The 20,785-nt window shown below is 38.0% G+C and overlaps 1 protein-coding gene and 1 non-coding gene across 5 annotated transcripts in view; one reads left to right on the top strand and one right to left on the bottom strand.

Annotated features, from left to right (window-relative positions):
• Positions 1 to 20,785, bottom strand: part of GULP1 (GULP PTB domain containing engulfment adaptor 1) — a 342,256-nt gene that overhangs the window by 258,897 nt on the left and 62,574 nt on the right. The window lies entirely within an intron of this gene.
• Positions 18,962 to 19,068, top strand: LOC129538711 (U6 spliceosomal RNA). Its single transcript, XR_008682265.2, has one exon. It is a non-coding gene; the product is annotated as a U6 spliceosomal RNA (small nuclear RNA).

Genomic DNA, 20,785 nt, shown 5'->3' with positions numbered 1-20,785 from the left:
ATTATCCTGTTTTTTGTATTACCAAACCTCTTCACTTACTAGTTTAAAATGTTTTCTTGGAGTTCAATCTTTAATTACTATAGAATTGTGTCATCCATGTACTTTTTCTTGCTCAGTCATTAAGTTGTGCCCAACTCTTTGTGACCCCGGATTATAGCATGCCATGCTTCCCTGTTTGTCACTATCTCCTGGAATTTGCTCAGATTCATGTCCATGGAGTCGGTGATGCTATCTATCTAACCATCTCATCCTCTGCTACCCCCTATTCCTCTTGCCATCAATCTTTCCCAGCATCAGGGTCTATTCCAATGAGTCAGCTCTTTGCATCAAGTGGCCAAAGTACTGGAGTTTCAGCTTCAGCATCAGCCCTTCCAATGAATATTCAGGGTTGATTTTCTTTAGGACTGACTGGTTTGAACCCCTTGCAGTCCAAGGGACTCTCAAGAGTCTTCTCCAGCACCACAGTTCAAAAGCATCAATTCTTCTGCTCTCAGCCTTGTTTATAGTTCATTTCTCATATCCATACATGACTACTGGAAAAACCTCAGCCACTGTCACTTATACACTTGGCATTTTCCACTTTAGTTCTTCAATAGTGATACCGAAGATAGGGGATATGCCTTCAAATTGAAACTTTACTGAAATACGAATTTGGATGTACTCCATGGGTAACCATATAATTTATCACCCCAAATTGGGACACTTTTGAAAGTGAGCAGAGTGATAACTAGAGAGGGTACCAGGACAACTGGTCCAAGCAAGCTGACTTTTGATTTTCCCAAAGTCTTAATTTCTCTTCATAGAGTTTAGGATGTAGTAAACATGACATGAATAATTGCTGAATGAAGAAATGAATATATAGAGTAGGTAAAGGAATTCTCACATTAAATGATAGAAATGGAGTACAATAAATCAGTTACACTCTGCTCCTTATAGCCATGGGAGTCCAAATTGGCATGACAGGGTCACATAATGCTAATGAAAACACAAGTTGCATATTATAGATTACAACACATTCATGTAAATTTTTAATATAAATGCTTGATTTTTTATTTTTTCTTACTTTTCATGAGTACCTTCTTTTACAACCTCTAGAATTTATGGACTCCTCTATTATAAAGTTCAGTTCAATTCAGTCACTCAGTAGTGTCTGACTCTTTGCGACCCCATGGACTGCAGAACGCCAGGCTTCCCTGTCCATCACCAATTCACAGAGCTTACTCAAACTCATGCCCATCAAGTCGGTGATGCCATCCAACCATCGCATCCTCTGTCATCCCCTTCTCCTCCTGCCTTCAATCTTTTTCAGCAACAGGATCTTTTCTAAGGAGTCAGTTCTTCATATCAGGTGGCCAAAGTACTGGAGTTTCACCTTCAGCATCAGTCTTTCCAATGAATATTCAGGACTGATTTCCTTTAGGATGGGCTGGCTTGATTTCTTGCTGCCCAAGGGACTCTCAAGAGACTTCTCCAACACTACAGTTCAAAAGCATCAATTCTTTGGCGCTCAGCTTTCTTTATAGTCCAACTCTCACATCCATACATGACTACTGGAAAAACCATAGCTTTGACAAGATGGACCTTTGTGGGCAAAGTAATGTCTCTGCTTTTTAATATGCTGTCTAGGTTGGTCATGGCTTTTCTTCCAAGGAGCAAGCGTCTTTTAATTTCATGGCTATAGTCACCATCTGCGGTGATTTTGGAGCTCAAAAATTAAAGTCTGTCACTATTTCCATTGTTTATTGTGATCTAAACAGTCAAAGGCTTTGGCATAGTCAATAAAGCAGAAGTAGATGTTTTACTGGAACTCTCTTGCTTTTTCAATGATCCAGTGGATGTTGGCAATTTGATCTCTGGTTCCTCTGCCTTTCCTAAATCCCCCTTGAACATCTGGAATTTCACAGTTCACATACTGCTGAAGCCTGTCTTGGAGAATTTTGAGTACCACTTTGCTAAATGTGAGATGAGTGCAATTGTGCAGTAGTTTGAGTATTCTTTGGCATTGCTTTTCTTTGGGATTGGAATGAAAACTGACCTTTTCCAGTCCTGTGGCTACTGCTGAGTTTTCTAAATTTGCTGGCATATTGAGTGCAGCACTTTCACAGCATCATCTTTTAGGATTTGAAATAGCTCAACTGGAATTCTGTCACCTCCACTAGCTTTGTTCGTAGGGATGCTTCCTAAGGATCACTTGGCTTCACATTCCAGGATGTCTGACTGTAGGTGACTGATCATACCATCGTGGTTGTCCGGGTCACAAAGATCTTTTTTGTATAGTTCGTCTGTGTATTCTTTTTACCTCTTCTTAATATCTTCTGCTTCTGTTAGGTTCATACCATTTCTGTCCTTTATTGTATTACAAAGTACACTTCAGTAAATATATATATATATATAATTTAAAACACTCTATTGAGAAACATGGGTGGGATAAATAGCATGCTTATGGAGATTATGCAGTGTAATAAAGGCTACGGTCCTCCATAGTTACTCCTGAAATGCAGCACAGTTGGGGTCAAAACGTTTAAGTCCAAGCTCTGGCATTCATAGCTTTGGGACTTGGAGCAATTCATAGGCCTTCTTCTCATATTTTAACCTTGGCAATATTAGTAATTTTCACCATTTCTTCCCTTTTATTCTGCCATGATCAATCTTTCACCAAGAGTTATTTTTGGTTTCCCTGAAGTTCTCTTTTCACTCTTCTTTCCAATTTTTCTTAAAATTATCCTCTTTATATCCGTTTTACTACAAACTATATATTATCAGTCTTTTTTCAGTCTTCCTCAAACTATATTTATTCCTCTGTATGATTTATTTCTTGTTTTAGATTTCAATAAACTTTTAAAAAGTCCCTGCATGCTTACATTACTCATGCCAGTTTCTACACAGAATAATTTCTGGTTTATTCACCTTCATTGCCAAATTCCATCCATTCTTTAAAAGAATGAGATTGTGTTCTGCCATTTCCACATTTTTGTTATTTATTAATACCTCGGTGTGCAGGAACAGTTTAGTTTTCCTATAATCCATTGGATTTGTATTTGGTATTGCACTTTCTTTGGAGATATTTCAAGAAACTTGGCTTCTCTATGAATTTTTTGCTGACAACTGTATTGGCAAAATGAAGACAATCTGCTTTCCAGGTTCATCCATCATTGTACTGAAAATATGGATCCAAGGAGATGCCCAAATGAATATAACTGCCTTTTTTAAAACCTGTTACAATTAAATTTTATTGTATGTGTTATAAAAATCAAATTTTCAAAATTAGTTAAGAAAAAGAAATAAAAGTCCTCCAGATTTGAAAGTGTTTGGACTGAATGTTTGTGTCCATCTCCATCACCCACAAAATTCACATGCTGCAGCCCTAACCCCACAATGTGATAATATTAGAAGGTGGGAGGTAATTAGGTTTTAGAAAAAGTCATAAGGGTGGTGATCCCATAAAGAGACTAGCATCATTATCAGAAGAGATCAGATCTCTCTCCACCATATGACGCTCCAGTAAGAAGGCAGCCATATGCAAGTTAGGAAGAGAGCCCTCTCCATACATGAATTGATCTTGTATTTCCCTGCCTCCAGAACTGTGAAGAATAAATGTCTGTTGTTCAAGCCATATAGTATTTTGACACAGTGGACTGAGCAGAATAATACAGAAAAGAGGAACCATAACTCTATTCACAGAAGACAAAATACTATATATAGAAAATCCAGCAGAAACAACCAAAGACTTTTGAGAACTAATAAACAAGTTCAGTAACATAAATATACAAAATTAAATTTTATTTCTGTACATTAGCAATGAACAACTTGAAAAATGAAACTGAGGTGAAAAAAATCTATTTATAATAATAGCAAAAAGATTGGTATAGGGTAAATTTAACAAAAGAAATAGAAGATGTTACACTGAAAACTACAAAACATTCCGTTCCGTCGCTCAGTCGTGTCTGACTCTATGCTACCCCGTGGACTGTAGCCTACCAGGCTTCTCCATTCATGGCAGTCTCCAGGCAAGAATACTGGAGTGGGTTACCATTTCCTTCTCCAGGGGATCTTCCCGACCCAGGGATCGAACCCGGGTCTCCCGCACTGGAGGCAGACGCTTTAACCTCTGAGTCACCAGGGAAGTGAAAGAAATTAAAGAATGTGACTAATAGAAAGATATTCCATGCTCATAGATTGAAAGACTTAATGTAGTTAAAAATGACAATTTCTCTGTGGTTTTAATATAATCCCTCTCAAAATTCCAGGTGTCTCTTTTTGTTACTTTTGCTAAATTGATAAGCTGATGCCAAAGTTCTTATAGATGTACAAAGAACCCAGAATAGCCAAAACAATCTCGAAAGAGAAAAGAAAGTTGTGCAACTTGAGTTACCCAACTTTAAAATTTACTACAAAACTCTACTAATTAAAACAGTGTAGTACTGACATAAGGCAGACATATTGATCAATGGAGTAGAATTGAGGGTTCAGAAATAAACTCATTTATAGTAAATTGTTTTTCTGCAAGGTTGCCAATCCAAATAAAAAAGAAACAAAATAGTTTTTTCAATAAATGGTGCAAGTACAACTGGTAAAAGAATGAAACTGGACCCCTACATTATATCGTATATACAAGGTCAACATCAAGAAAGTTAAGACAACCCACAGAACAGCAAAAAGTATTTGCAAATCATACCTCCTATAAGAGAATAGCTCAACAATAAAAAGAATCCCAATGAAAAAATGAGCAAAGGATCTGAACTGACACTTATCCAAAGAAGATAAACTGATGACCACCAAACACTTGAAAAGATGTTCAATATTATTAGTCACCAGAGAAATGCAAATTAAAGTTACAAACAGATACCACTTGAATCCTCTCATGTGGCTAAAATCAACAAGATAGACATTAAGAATTGCTGGCAACAATGAGGTGAAATTAGAAACTTCAGACATGGCTGGTGAGATTATATAATAGTATGGCCACTTTGGGAAACATTTTGACAGGTCCTCAAAATATTAAACACAGAGTTACCATATAATCCAGTAATGCTACTCTGAGGTATATACCCAACAGAACTGAAAACATATAGATAGACAGATAGATAGACACACACAGAAAACTATGCACAAAAGTTCTCAGTAATATTATTCAAAATAAAAAACAGAAGCAACCTAAATGTCTATCAGTGGAAAACATATAAACAGATTGTGGCACATTAGAATGATGCACTTGCAGAGCCTTTATCTCTTTGAAAAGTGAGAGTTAAAAAAAAAAAAAACTTTGCCTTCTTCATTAATTAATTTATTATTTTTTTAGATAAAACATAAACTAGGTTTTCCCTGGTGGCATAGTGGATGGAAATCCACCTGCCAATGCTGGGGACATGGGTTTGATCCCTGGTCTTGGAAGATTCCACATGGAACAAACTAAGCCCATGAGCCACAATTACTGAAGCCCACACACCTAGAGCCTGTGTTCCTCAACAAGAGAAGACACAGCAATGAAAAGTACCCACAATGCAAGGAAGAGAAGGCCCTGCTCACAGCAACTAGAGAAAGCCAGGACAAAGCAACACTCAGCGCCATCAAAAAAATAAATAAATAAATGTTTTTATTAGTCCATTTAGCATTATACCACAGGCTCAGTGAAAAAAGTGACATAGAAAATAATATAGCCATAGCTAGCAGTTATTAGTCAAATAAGAACTATAAGTCAAGAACTTTCATTAGATAAAGCCTGGTATACCCCAAGTCACCTGACTTCATTCATTAAATGATTATAGTCTGGTGTTAATCTCCTGGTTGTACATTATGGAGCATCCGACCTTTATCTGAAGATTGGTTACTGAGATAAGCCTTAGAAACTAACCTAGAGTGTCCTTTTTAATAACTTAATTAAATCTTTTAGCAGTATCACCTAACAAGAAACTGTCTCAGCAGTGAGTCTTAGTAAACACTAGACATTAACAAAACTAGAAACTTAATTTAACAATTTATAAAACTTAATATTCCGTGATGAACTGACAGTTCCATATGAGATCAATAATTGTAATAATGTGACTCAGGGTATGGGAAAAAGTAACAAGAGGAAATATTTTCCTGGACCAGGAGCCTAGTAAGACAGTGGTCCAGAAACTTTTGCTACTTGCAAGGCCTGCTCCAATTTTAGCACACTGAGTGGCCCATCACTTCCCTTAGATCTGGGAATGAGCCTTCCCAGCACCGCGGGACACAATGGCCATGAAATGGTGTCACATGGTCAGATATGTGGCTATGAAGGGACCCTGCTGACTGGAAGTTGGTACTTGCTAGCTGCCTCTACAAAGATTACATCATGACCATTGCAAGCTGCTGACCTTCAACACCCCCTGAAAGAAGTTCAGGGTGAAAATCAGGAATGAGGCACTCTGTGCTCTGAAAAAAAAAAAAGAAAAAAAACTGGCAGAACAGGCCTTCAGATAGTTAGATCTTTTCAGAAAAAGGTTTTATGAGTTCCAATTCTTACATCTTCTCATACCTAGAAAAACACTGACGTCATTAATGGTGAAATCTGCTTTGGCTATTAAAAAAAAAATTTTTTTTTTTACAATTAAAAGTCAAAATAGAGTAGCTATGGTTCAGACATCCTGGGAAATAACTATTTCCCAGATATCCTGAAAAATGATATTATGGGTGTGATTTCAAATTAGACGCTGTGACCTAATGTAGAACTTAATGCTCCTGTAATGCATTTTTGCTTCTGTACTTTGCTTGCTGTTCGTAAAACCAAAGTTACTCCATTTTAAGATAAGGTTGTTTTTAAGTAAAGATACCTAAAATTGTTTCTGAAAAAATAAAAAAATATAAATAAAAATAAAAGTCCATTTAAATTTTAAAAAAATAAACAAGCTTTTTTTTGAGATAGATTTTTGGTGTATCAGAAAGTTTCAGTAATTTTCATCTACTATTGAGAAAAAGGTACCAAATTTCAATGTTTTCAAAACTGGATGATATTCAGGCCACTATTGCTTTCAATTTTTTATTAAATTAAGATAGCATATTATAGTTATACAAGATGTTACCAGAGGGCAAGCTGGGTGTTGGATATGTGGAAATTATCACTAATTTTGGAACTCTTGTGACAACATATTAAAAAGCAGAGACATTACTTTGTCTACAAAGGTCCGTCTAGTCAAGGCTATGGTTTTTCCAGGAGTCGTGTATGGATGTGAGAGTTGGACTATAAAGAAAGCTGAGCGCCGAAGAATTGATGCTTTTGAACTGTGGTGTTGGAAAAGACTCTTGAGAGTCCCTTGGACTGCAAGGAGATCCAACCAGTCCATCCTAAAGGAGATTAGTCCTGGGTGTTCACTGGAGGGACTGATGTTGAAGCTGAAACTCCAATACTTTGGTCACCTGATGAAGAGAGCTGACTCATTTGAAAAGACCCTGATGCTGGGAAAGATTGAAGGCAGGAGGAGAAGGGGACGACAGAGGATGAGATTGTTGGATGGCATCACTGACTCAATGGACATGAGTTTGGGTAAAGTCCGGGAGTTGGTGATGGACAGGGAGGCCTGGTGTGCCTCCTGGTTCATGGGGTTGCAAAGAGTTGGACACGACTGAGCGACTGAACTGAACTGAGCTGTGACATCATAATTTATTTACAAAATAAAATTAAATATATACACATATATCTCCTCACTTTCACTTTTAAGTATTCTGATTATATTCTTCTTGCTTGTTTCAGATATGACTGGAAAACCAACTTAAGGCTAAACTTTCATCTAAAACTTTCCCACCTGTAAATAATAAGAGCTGGTGTTCATACAAATGGACCATTGTTTACCCTACATTAACCATTGAGTAATATCAGCCTGATACCACATTCAATCCATGAGGCAAGATTCACAGCGTACTCCAGCAACAGCTGAATGCACTACATGTACCAGTGGAGGCTGTTAGTTGGTCAAAGCAGTACATGATCTAATGTCCCAGTCAACAGTTACACATCTGACCAGATAACTTCCTGGCAGGATGGGGATGTGTACACGCATGTTCAGTCACTTCAGTAGTGTCCAAATCTTTGCAACGCGATGGATTGTAGCCCTCCAGGCTCCTCTGTCCATGGAATTCTCTAGTCAAGAACACTGGAGTGTGTTGCTATGCCATCCTCCAAGAGATCTTCCCAACCCAGGGGTCAAACCTGTGATTCCGGTGTCTCCTGCATCGCACGATTCTTTACCACTGAGCCACCGAGGAAGCCCCCATGATAGAGATGGCCCATTAACTATTAAAAGCAGATTATTACACTACAATATGTTTAGCATTTTTCTCAGATATATTTGAAAATAATATCAGAGAAATAGTTATATAATATTGATATATACCAATTAAAAGTTTCATTAAGTATCTTTAAGAATGAGCTTGTCAAGTGCTATATAAATTCATCATATGTTTCTCAAACATTTCATGATAAATCACTTCTACAGTGAATTTTATTTCCTTTGGTATCTACTATATATAGAATATTTGAGAAGGAAATGGCAACCCACTGCAGTGTTCTTGCCTGGAGAATCCCAGGGACGGGGGAGCCTGGTGGGCTGCCGTCTATGGGGTCGCACAGAGTTGGACACAACTGAAGCGACTTAGCAGCAGTAGCAGCATATATAGAATATAGAATATTTCCAAAGGAAAAATATATACTGACTCCAGTTGATAAGTTCCAATACTCACTTCATTTAGATAGTATCTTTTTTAATTCTCCAATATGAAAAACAAACAAAAACCCTGAGAGAAGAACCAGTCACTCAGTGGACACTAAAATAACTTGTGTGCCAACTGAAAGTATGAATATATTTAGTCCACTGACTTTTTTGAGAGTATTTAGAGAACTATATTACGTCATGACAGTTTGCTATAATCAGAGATTATAAGAGCCACAGAGAAGAAAGAACACTCATGTGTAAAGAGCTTAAGAAGCAGTGCATTACTCAAAGACTCCAACTGTCCTTGGGTCAGCCCACCTTGGTTCAAGTCATGACTCACTTACCAGTCATATACCCTCGGATAAGTTACTTAACCACTTCTCAGCTTTATCAACCACAAAATTCAAGTCATAATCTTTATCTCACAGGATAGTGTTAAAGATAAAACTACCTGTAAATTTCCAAGCCCCATGTCTGGTACATAACAAGCCCTCAACATGTCAGCTTTTATTACTGATATTGATGGGCCTCAATTTCCTAATTCGGATAATACTAATATAATAGTAATACCTCCTCTGCCTGTGGCTCACCTGTGTAGTGAAAAGCAATAATGCTGATTATAGTGTTTAATAAACTATACCCAACAAGGCACTCCACAAATGGAAAACACTCTTTAATACTGTGATTTATCAAATACTCACTATAGATTATGAAGGCTATTTCCAAAAATACTTACAAGCCTTTTCTCATTTGTTCCTGGTTTTTTTTCTTAAGACTCTGTTATTAGTCTTCATTAGAATTTTGTGTATACTTGAGACTAGTAGCAGCCACTAAATGACTACTGTGATAAACATTTGGAGGCATTAATTGACTCATCGGGAAGTCTCATTAACCTGGAGATTTCTGCATTGCCTTTGAAAGTTCTTTCTGGGCTCAAGCCAACCATCCTATTATAACACAACTGATCATTACATGAATTTAGCTGGATATCAGATCAACCCGTCTTAAACATCATTATCACCTCGAGCCTGATAAACCACTACTAGGACTAGAGCCTATAAAACAGGGGTTATTTCTGTTCTTGATGCCAAGGTTAAAAAGAAGTTCTTCTCCATGTGATTCAGATAGGTGAATTAAATCATGACTCTCAAAAAAAAAAAAAAAAAGCCACATTAAAACCTTAATAAAGAGCACCCTCACAGCAGAAATGATCCCTAATCTTATACCATACGCTATGGCTTTAGACTGTAAATTCCAAAAAGCAGGTATAAGAACCTCATAGTTCTTTTCCTCTGACATCTGAAAGAGTGACACACATACAATATATTCAAGTTACTGCTATTAACAAGGGTATGAAAAACTGAGGGGACATTCTGTTTCAGGAAGAGTGACCAGGACCACTATATATCAAGTTCCTCGCCTCTTCTATAATGTCTACCTTCTTTCACTGGCTTCTTTACAGATACAGTCACATCTCTTTCATCTTAAATACAATCTCTATCTCTTTCCATTCACAGTTAACCTTTTGAAAGAGTGGTCTACACACAATATTTGAATTATCTTACTTCCCACATACTGTTGAAACCACAGCGATTCCACGGCTCTTCACCACCCTACCCTGGTTCTTGTCCCCTGAGATAAGTTCTCTCTCACTGTCTCCATGCCATCAAACAAGTTAGTTGAGGTAGAGTGAAGCTTCTTAGAGGGATTTGAAAATTAGAGGAAAAAAAAAAAATGGGCAAAATGAAAAAAGGATCTTGAAAACCACTTTACAGCGTTCTGTTTTGACAGCAGGGGCAACTGGCAGATAGTGCAAACTGCTTAGAAGAGTGGTGCGATGCTAATGATTCAGGAAAACAGTCTTGCATAACTGAATGGGGGAGGAGGCACATCTGCTTCACAGCTAGCACTCCCAACAGGCCAGGAACACAGAAAAGTTTTCAAAACCACACTTAGTAAGCAAAAAGGGTATTTTTGGCAGAGCCTCTACAGTACATAATCTGAAGTTTTTAAGAATACATTGCTCAGAATTTTGGCAAAATTATTAGTGAAAATAAGATCCTAGTTGTTTTTTATAATAACAAAGTCATACTTTTTAAAGTATTTAACCTTATTTTGCAAAAACATGTCTGCTCAAATAAACTGATATTAAGCTAAATGTGTCTATGTGTGTATATGTATACAGGTGCTATCATGCAATAGGCACAGCATTAAACTATCCAAGACTGTCATATTTACATTTGTGTCTTACTTACCATGTTCAAGTGAGAGGACAATGGCCACCGAGGAAAAGACCACCCAAGAACAACATAGCTACACCTCTGGGTGACCCGGTCCTCACAGAAATGCTCTCTCGGGACCTGAAATCAATGCTGTAAATTTCTCTCCCCTTATCTCTCAGCCTGTGATACAAATGCCAGGAACTGATAGTTTCTCAACCCCAGAAAACAAACACACATTCACGTTATCGTGAATCCTTCTACTATCTTGTCCTTGGAAGTTAGCTCAAATCTAATTTGCTCTGCAAATCCCCTCCCCTTGAATTTTATGTGAGCCTTTGTAGTACTTTTAAAGCTCAATTAGATGAGTAAAGGTTCTCAAAACAGAGTTTCACTTAACTAGTTCACCACCCAGCAAACTCGCTGAAACTCTCCATTAAAGTGTAAACTACACTGACTGCTGACCTTGGCTCAGTTGACATTTACAGCCACTATACTTCACCCCATGTGTATTTCAGCAGTTCTCTTCCCACCAATCCTGCTGCATGCTTATTGTGATGGAAATTGTTGGCTACCTACCAAGCATCTACTCCTCATTCCTCCTTCTCTTTTTTAAATCGGGGTACAGTTGCTTTACAATGTTGTGTTATTTTCTGCTGTATAGAGTGAACTAAGTCACAAAGAGAAAACAAATATATAGTAATGTATATATTGGCCTTCCCTAAGTGGCTCAGTTGGCAAAGAATCTGCCTGCAATGTGGGAGACCTGGGTTCAGTCCCTGCGTTGGGAAGATCCCCTGGAGAAGGGAACGGCTACCCACTCCAGTATTCCAACCTGGAGAATTCTATGGCCTGTATAGTCCATGGGGTCGGAAAGAGTCGGACATGACTGAGCATCAGTTTAGCCTAGCTAATATATATATATATATATATATATGTATGTATATATGGAACCTAGAAAAATGGTATAGATGAACCTATTTGCAGGACGGGAATAGAGACACATAGAGAACAGACAGGTAGACATGGGGTGGGGGAAGTGGGAGTGGGATGAATGAGGAGATTGGGATTGATATCTATACGCTACCATGAACAAAACAGATAGCTAGTGGGGACCTGCTGTATAGCACAGGGAGCTCAGCTAAGAGATCTATGATGACTAGATGGGTGGGATGGAGGTTAGGGAGGGCTGGAGGGGAGGTTCAAGAGGGAGGGGATATATGTACACATACAGCTGATTCACGTCAATGTATAGCAGAAAATGCCACAATGTGGTCAGGTATTCGCTCTCATGTCGCATCAGATGTAGGCAAGATTCAGATGAAACTATTACATTTTAGAAAGAACTTGAATGTATGCAGATATCCCTAAGTTGTCTCTCCCATTTGATGAAGTGGTCATTGCGATGATCTGTCATGGGTATTCTTTACACATAAGAAAGTCTTTGTAGAACTCCAATCAGCCGCCACACACTCAAAGGAAAGACCTTAACTTACTTGAATAGCTTGGCAAATAAATAAATTTGTATAAGCTTTATATTAAAATAAGATAGCTTAAGTAGACATGCATTTTTCTATAATTATGCTACTTTAACCATCTTTTACTAATATTTTATCAGCAATACACCTGGTCATTGTTCACGGAGCATCTCCTTCCTAATATGGCACTAAACAGATTAAGAACAAATCAAAAATGTCTAAATTTGCATCAAAAATACACATTGACTGGGCTAAATATATATGGATCACCTATCATCTTTGGTTTTCCCCTTTTTTATCTTCAGAACTTTGCTCAAATTTTGATTTCCACATTTCTTCACGAATCATCCTCTCCAAAGCTCTTAGCAATCTGCCTGCTGTGTTATCTCCACATTCCTTTTGTTCTTTAAAAGCTTGCTTTCTTTTTTTTCTTTTTTGGTTTGTTTGTTTGTTCATTTGTTTTTCTGTTCCACTCTGCAGAGGTAGACAGCTTGTAAAATACTGAGAATGTAATCCAGATTTCTTGATGCTTAGTTGGGCTTTTCTCATTTATATGACCCAAAATTTGGTCAGTCATCAAATGTTATTACATATCTTTGTCAGTTCAATTTTTTTAAGTTCAGTATCTCTTCACTAGATCTAGTTCTAACATTCTGTGCCATGTTAATAAGTACTTCAAAATAAGAATCAGGAGCCCTCATTGAAATATACATTTTGACCATTTAGAATTCCTTAAAAATAATTTCAAAGATCAAACTTTCAGGAAATAACTGAAAATGACAATTTGCATATATGTTTTACTAGTGAAACAGCAGAAAGGAAATAAAATTTAAGACTAAAATCTTTGGGGAATATCTCTGGCATCGAAATAATGTACATAAAATAGCATCCTTATATTAAAATACACTTACAGCTTAGCAATCCAAGAATTGAGATGGTCTGAAACCAAAGTTTTCATTGTACTGTTTTACCTACTTCTTTAAAACAAATGTTGAAAACAAGTAGTGGGTTAAATAGCACCCCCCCCCAAAAGATATGTACAAATTCTATCCTTTGGTACTTACGAATGCAAATTTATTTCTTAATAGGGTCTTAGCAGATGGTAAAGAATCTACTTGCAATGCAGGAGACCCCAGTTCAATTTCCAGGTCGATAAGATCCCCTGGAGAAGGGATAGGCTACCGACTCCAGTACTCGGGCTTCCCTGGTGGCTCAGCTAGTAAAGAATCTACCCACAACATGGGAGACCTGGGTTCGATCCCTGGGTTGGGAAGATCCCCTGGAGAAGGGAATGGCTATCCACTCCAGTATTCTGGCCTGGACAATTCCATGGACAGAGGTGACTGGCAGGCTACAGTCCATAGTGTCACAAAGAGTCAGACATGACAGAGGAACTTTCACTGGCAGATGGTAATTAATTCAGTTAAAAATCTAAGATGAGATCACTTTGGATTTGGGGTGGGCTCTACAGCCAAAGATCAGTGTCTGTATAAAAGAGAGGGAAATTTGAGACACAGAAAGACAAAGAAAATGCCATGCAAAGACAGAGACCAAAGCTGGAGTTATGAAGCTACAAGCCAAAGAATGCTAAGGATTGCCAGCTATCACCAGAAGCTAGGGGAAAACCATTCACTGATTTTCTCTCAGAGGTCCAGAAGGAATCAACCTGGCCAACACATGGTGATTTTGAACTTCTTTGGCCTCCAGAAATGTGAAAAAATATATTTTTCTTGTTTTAAGCCACCAAATTTGTGATATTTGTTATGGTGTATTCATGCTTAGGGGCTTCCCAGGTGGTGCTAGTAGATCAGGCTTCCTTGGTGGCTCTCTTGGTAAAGATTCCACTTGCAATGCAGGAGACTTGGTCTTGATCCCTGGGTGGGAAAGATCCCCTGGAGAAGGAAATGACAACCCACTCCAGTATTCTTGCCTGGGAGTCCCATGGGCAGAGGAGCCTGGCAGGCTACAGTCCATAGGATCACAAGAGTAGGACACAACTTAGCGACCTAATCACTACCACCCCCAAAACTGCTCTGATAAGAGTAGTCTACCAATTTGGGCTTCCCTGGTGGCTCAGATGGTTAAGAATCCACTGCAATACAGGAAACGCTAGTTCAATTCCTAGGTCAGGAAGATCCCCTGGTGAAGGGAATGGCTACCCCCTCCAGTATTTTTGCTTAGAGAATTCCACGGACAAACAAATCTGGTGGACCACAGTCCATGGGGCCTCAAGAGTCAGACATGACTGAGCGACTAACAGAGTTAACAGAGAGTGCATTCCTAGTCATTCAGTCCTGTCCAGCTCTTTGCGACCCTTTCGACCGTAGCCCAGTTTCCTCTGTTTCCTCCTCCCAAGCTCTTCCCAACCCAGGGATGAACCCATGTCTCCTGTGTCTCCTGCATTGCAGGTGGAATCTTTACCCGCTGAGCCAATGGGGAAGCCCCATTTGTTATGGCAGTCCTAGGGAAATTAATACAATATGATTACCTATATGCATTTATACATTTTCATTTGAATTCTCTCCACTTCAAAAACAGACTTTCTGGACCATTATAGTAAAATACTGATGTATACTTGCTTATATGGTTGAATAAAGAAGCATACAAAAAGAGGAAGAAAGAAAAAAGTTTAGAAAAAAGCCTAGGCTAAAATAACTGTTATGAAGAATCAATATGCTATAGTAAAGACCATACATTCTACAGTTAGAATGGCAAGTTCTAGTCTTAATTCTATCATTTTTGTGTTTATATGAACTTGGGCAAGATATTTAACCTCTGAGCCATAATGATCTGCCTCATCTGTATAACATAAAAGATAACAGCAATTTTTCTTATGTGGCAATGAGAAAAATATAATTAATTTATGTTGAGAATTGTGCACCTCTCCAAGCAAACAGTAAACTTTGAATAAATATTGTCTGTTATTAATTGGATAAATGTTCATAATGGATTATATCAAAATCAGTCCTTTAGAGTAGATATAAATTCTCATGAGATGCCCTCTGAAGCTAGCCTGTTCACTTTCCTCCAGTGACAGATGCTTTAATTTTAAAGACCCTCAACCATGAAACCAATATTAATTTAAGAAAGATAATATTAAGAAATCCCCCAATTTAAAAATGTTATCTATTTTTAACTAGGATCACCATTTATTGCACGAATACAAAAAATTAAGTTTCTCACCCCAAGTTATGCTTAGTTGTGTTCCACCATTTCCTAAATGGCCACCTTCTAAAGGTAACCCATGCCCTCTTCTGGCTTCTATGACCTTACGGTATTCTAATACAAAACACAATTATACAAATCTCTGTCCAGTTCTTTTTAGGTTAATCAATGTTAAGTGACACTTGCACAAAATCCTTCTATAATTAATACTCAACATGTGAACAGTATTTCAGAATACAATCCACACTGGAACACTAGAGCATTCATTCCATGACAAAATCCTAATCCGATAAATGGAGCATTTATTTCTTTATGTAATTTCTTTGTTTAGGATACTGAAACTCAGAGAAGCCTGGTGAATTGCTTAAGTCATAGGGTTATACTAGTCTAATATATAATGTCTTCTTTTTAATGTTTTATCAAAATAAAAAATCAAACATATATAAAGTAACACAATAAAATAACAAACCATCATATTCCCATCATCTAGCAATATCTATTTAAAAAATTTCCTTTCAATTTCTCAAAATCTTCCTGATGAAACAACAAGCACACATCTCCAGCTGTAATGCATAATTTAAAATGTGTATCATGTATGTATTAAGACAAAAGGAGGAATAGTGACAACCAGAAAATATATTCCAGAATGAAAATTTTCCACCCTAGGCATTGTGTCTCTAAATCCATAAAAAGAATATCCCTAGATAATAACATTCAAGTGACCGTAAACGTATTCACCAAAAACTTACCAGCAAAGCATGAACAAGGCAAGAAGTTTCTAAAAATTCACCAGCAAAGGAAAAACTAAATATGTATAAGCCTAGTGATTAAATCTCCCATAAAGACACTGAATCAAAAATATGCTTTTCAATTGATAATCAAAGTAAGTACTCGTAAATATGTATACTGGTATCATGGGAGATAAGGCCTTAAACAAGAAAACTGGGAACGTCTTTCCCTCCTATTTGTAGCAATGAGCATTTCCCATTAAGGTAAACAATATGTGAAATATTTCCAAGAAATAACCATCATTTTCACCTACTGAGATGCTGGAGATGGGATTTTATTCACTAGCACAATCATCTGACAAGCACTGCATCCAACTGACATGTCAATGAAAAAGAAAACAAATTTAGATACAAATAAAGGAATCCATCCTAAGAAACAAAATTGGCATGAGTTAGTAAAGATTCAGGACTTCAGCACAGAGTGGAGAGACAGCCAGAGTGGCAGAAAAATGGAAATCCGTTTTAGAGAAGAAACTACAACAACCCTTCCGAGAATAGCCTGGAACAATTACTGAACAGATGGGGGTGTGATAATTATAAGCATATTTTCACCTTTCTTCTGCACAGCTATTAAGAACCACTTAAATTTCAGAAACACTTTCTCAGACGCAACACAGGAGACCTCATAAAAGACTAGTTACATGTATTATTGAAACAATGACAACTAAACAGACACCAAAATTTTTTTCTTAAAATGCATATATGTTTAAGATTGTGGTTAATATCTAAATAATTATTTATCTTTACCTATAAAGGGGAAGGTAAGCTCTTAGTGAGTTGTCCAAGATAATGCATACCTCATCAATGATTTATCTGGGAGCCATTAAGTTTAATGGGAAAGTAGCATCTTTGAACCATATCCTGCTCTTTAAGTTAAGGGAGGTCAATAAAGAAGTTTCCAGAAAAAAAAAGAACTGAATAATTAGTCTGTCTTCCCATTAATGAATAAAGTAGGCTTTCATTACTGGAATACATTTACAAATACTAGTTTTACAAATACAAATATGAGAAATAGGGTTTTGAAATAAGCAGTGTTCGCATCTCCAGGTAACATTTGGCCACTAATTCGCCCTAGAATTTAAAGCTGAAATGAATCTCTAGATTTTATTCTTCTCAGATATTGGTAGTAAATTTCTCTGACTCTTATTTTCAAGTTGGGGTCACCGGCACAGGGCTCTGAATTGCAAACAGAAATGCAGTCTTCTAAATTTAAGTAAAAAGAAATTTCTGGAAGGCGATTAGAGACTCACAGAAACTCCACGATGGCCACAGAACTAAGCTATGCAGTCAGAAACAGTACTGAAGTAAGAGCATCAAACCGGCCTTGTGTGTGCAGTACTGCTGCCATCACCGGGCATTCTCACTAAAATCCTTTTTGCTAACAGGATCTGTGCACCAGATACTATATTAGAAACTCTGTATGGCAGGCCCTGCAGATGAAATGTATCAGCCACTATCAGTGCCAGAATGAATTCCATGGTGCCTGTTTCTTGTCATTAATTTCTGATTGAAAGCCTTACCTCTGCACCTCTGATCAACAGAGCCTGGGTCATACAAGTCCTTGATGCACAAGAGGCTGAAGAAGCAAGATTCTAGCTTCTATTCTGAGAAGTGACTCCTAAGGAAGGATTTTCCCAAAGATGTGAAAAGTGGCAAAGACGTTGGAAGAAGTATTTAAGATGTCAAAGGTATCAAAGACGTGAGACCATCATCGTGAATTTCTGTGGAGTATCTGCAAGCTAGCATTTGAGAAACAGTCTATACCACTGACTGTGACTCCATAATCAGGACCTGTCAATCTCTGTCATCTCCTCCTACTCTCTTCCCACCAGCCACACTGAACTCAGTGGTCCTCCAACAAGAAGGGCTCTTCAGGCATTACGATTTTTCCCGAGTGTTTGCTGCCCAGAAATCTGAGCCTCCAAATGCATTCATGGCTGACGTCTGCTTTACTCACAGGACTCCACTTAAATGTCACTTCCTGAAGGAGACAGCCCGACCACCACATCCATGGATATCTTCACCGGTATCTACTCCCCCCATTCTTATCACCCTGTTCTATTTGCTTTTTTGGTACTAATCACTATTTGATTTTGTTTTACTTGCTTATTTTCAGCCTCAATTGCCATAATCATCATAATATAAGCTCTGTAGTTCTATGGGTGTTGTCTGTCCTTTTCTGTTCTTTCTAATCTTCAGCACCTAAAGCAGTGTCCAGTATCCGTTACTCTTTTAAATGTTGGTTGCATAATAAATGGATCCCTGCTATAGTAAAATAGGTCTATCTAAAAAATGTGGAAACTGAGGAACAGCATCTACTTCCTTTGTCTATGGTCACACAACAAATTAATAATCGAAGTGCAAGTCCTGGATTCCAAACTATACAATTTCTGGGAAGAGAAAGACGCAAGGAGCTTCTGCTGCTTCCTAAAGAAATGGAGGAGGCAGAGAAGAGCAGAAAGAACACCAATTAGGAAAAAAGCGTGATCTCTACAATCATACACCTCTGAGTTCAAATCTATGTCCCCAAAACTAACAAAAGCATTACAGGGTTTTCAGAGAATTAAAAGTGACGATATTGTACATTGTACATATGTATCATTTCCAATACCTGACATGTACAGGAGATTATTTGGAGGCAAGTGCAAACCTTGGCAGTACATACACTAAAATTGGAATTATAATATAGAGATTATCATGGTACCTACGCAAGGATGACATGCAGACTCATGAAGCAGTCCCCATTGTTCTACCATATACAGAATAGATGAAGAACAAGGATATACTGTATAGGACAGGGATCTATATTCGGTATCCTCTTCAGTCCAGTTCAATCGCTCAGTTGTGTCTGACTCTTTGAGACCCCATGGACTGCAGAACACCAGGCTTCCCTGTCTATCACCAACTCCCGGAGCGTACTCAAACTCATGTCCATGAAGCCATCTAACAATCTCATCCTCTGTCAGCACCTTTTTCTCCTGCCTTCAATCTTGCGCAAAATTATGGTCTTTTCCACTGAGTCAGCTCTTCGCATCAGGTGTTTGGATTCGAAGTATTGGAGTTTCAGCTTCAGCATCAGTCCTTCCAATGAATATTCAGGACAGGTTTCCTTTAGGATTGACTGCTTTGATTTCCTTGTGGTCCAAGGGACTCTCAAGAGACTTCTCCAACACCACAGTTCAAAAGCATCAATTCTTCAGAGCTCAGCTTTCTTTATAGTCCAAATCTCACATCCATACATAACTACTGGAAAAATTGTAGCTTTGAATAGATGGACCTCTGTTGGCAAAGTAACGTCTATGCTGTTTGATATGCTGTCTAGGTTGGTCATAACTTTTCTTCCAAGGAGCCAGCGTCTTTGAATTTTATGGCTGCAGTCACTATCTGCAGTGATTTTGGAGCTCAAAAAAAAAAAAAAAAAAAGGTCTGTCACTGTTTCCATTGTTTCCCCATCTATGTACCATGAAGTGGGACCGGATGCCATGATCTTTGTTTTCTGAATGTTGAACTTCAAGCCAACTTTTTCACTCTCCTCTTTCACTTCCATCAAGAGGCTTTTGAGCTCCTCTTCACTTTCTGCCATAAGGGTGGTGTCATTTGTGTATCTGAGGTTATTGATATTTCTCCCGGCAAACTTGATTCCAGCTTGTGCTTCATCCAGCCTAGCATTTCTCATGATGTACTCTGCATATAAGTTAAATAAGTAGGGTCACAATATATAGCCTTGACATACTCCTTTCCCTACTTGGAATCAGTCTATTGTTCATGTCCAGTTCTAACTGTTGTTTATTAACATGCATACCGAATTCTCAGGAGGCAGGTAATGTGGTCTGGTATTCCCATCTCTTGAAGAATTTTCCAGTTTGTTGTGATCCACACAGTCAAAGGTGTAGATGATTTCCTGGAACTCTGTTGCTTTTTCTGTGATCCAACGAATGTTGGCAATTTGATTGGTGGTTCCTCTGCCTTTTCTAAATCCAGCTTGAACATCTAGAAGTTCACGGTTCATGTACTGCTGAAGCCTGGCTTGGAGAATTTTAAGCTAATTTGCTAGCATGTGTGATCAGTGCAATTTTGTGATAGTTTGAACATTCCTTGGCATTGCCTTTCTTTGGGATTGGAATGAAAACTGACCTTTTCCAGGCCTGTGGCCACTGCTGAGTTTTCCAGATTTGCTTGCACATTTAGTGCAGCTCTTTCATAACGTCATCTTTTAGGATTTGAAATAGTTCAAGTGGAATTCTGTCACCTCCACTAGCTTTGTTAGTAGTGATGCTTCCTAGAGCCCACTTGACTTCACATTCTGAGATATCTGTTTCTAGTTGAGTGATCACACCATCATGATTATCTGGGTCGTGAAGATCTTTTTTGTATAGTTTTTCTGTGTATTTTGCCACCACTTCTTAATATCTTCTGCTTCTGTTAGGTCCGTACCATTTCTGTCCTTTATTTTGCCCATCTGTGTA

The sequence above is a fragment of the Moschus berezovskii genome, chromosome 2 (assembly GCF_049115385.1).
Source record: "Moschus berezovskii isolate FMDL1 chromosome 2, NW_MosBer_1.0, whole genome shotgun sequence".
Lineage (NCBI taxonomy): Eukaryota > Metazoa > Chordata > Mammalia > Artiodactyla > Moschidae > Moschus > Moschus berezovskii.
Note: the sequence above shows the minus strand (reverse complement) of the source record. Positions and strands in the feature narration are given on the sequence as shown.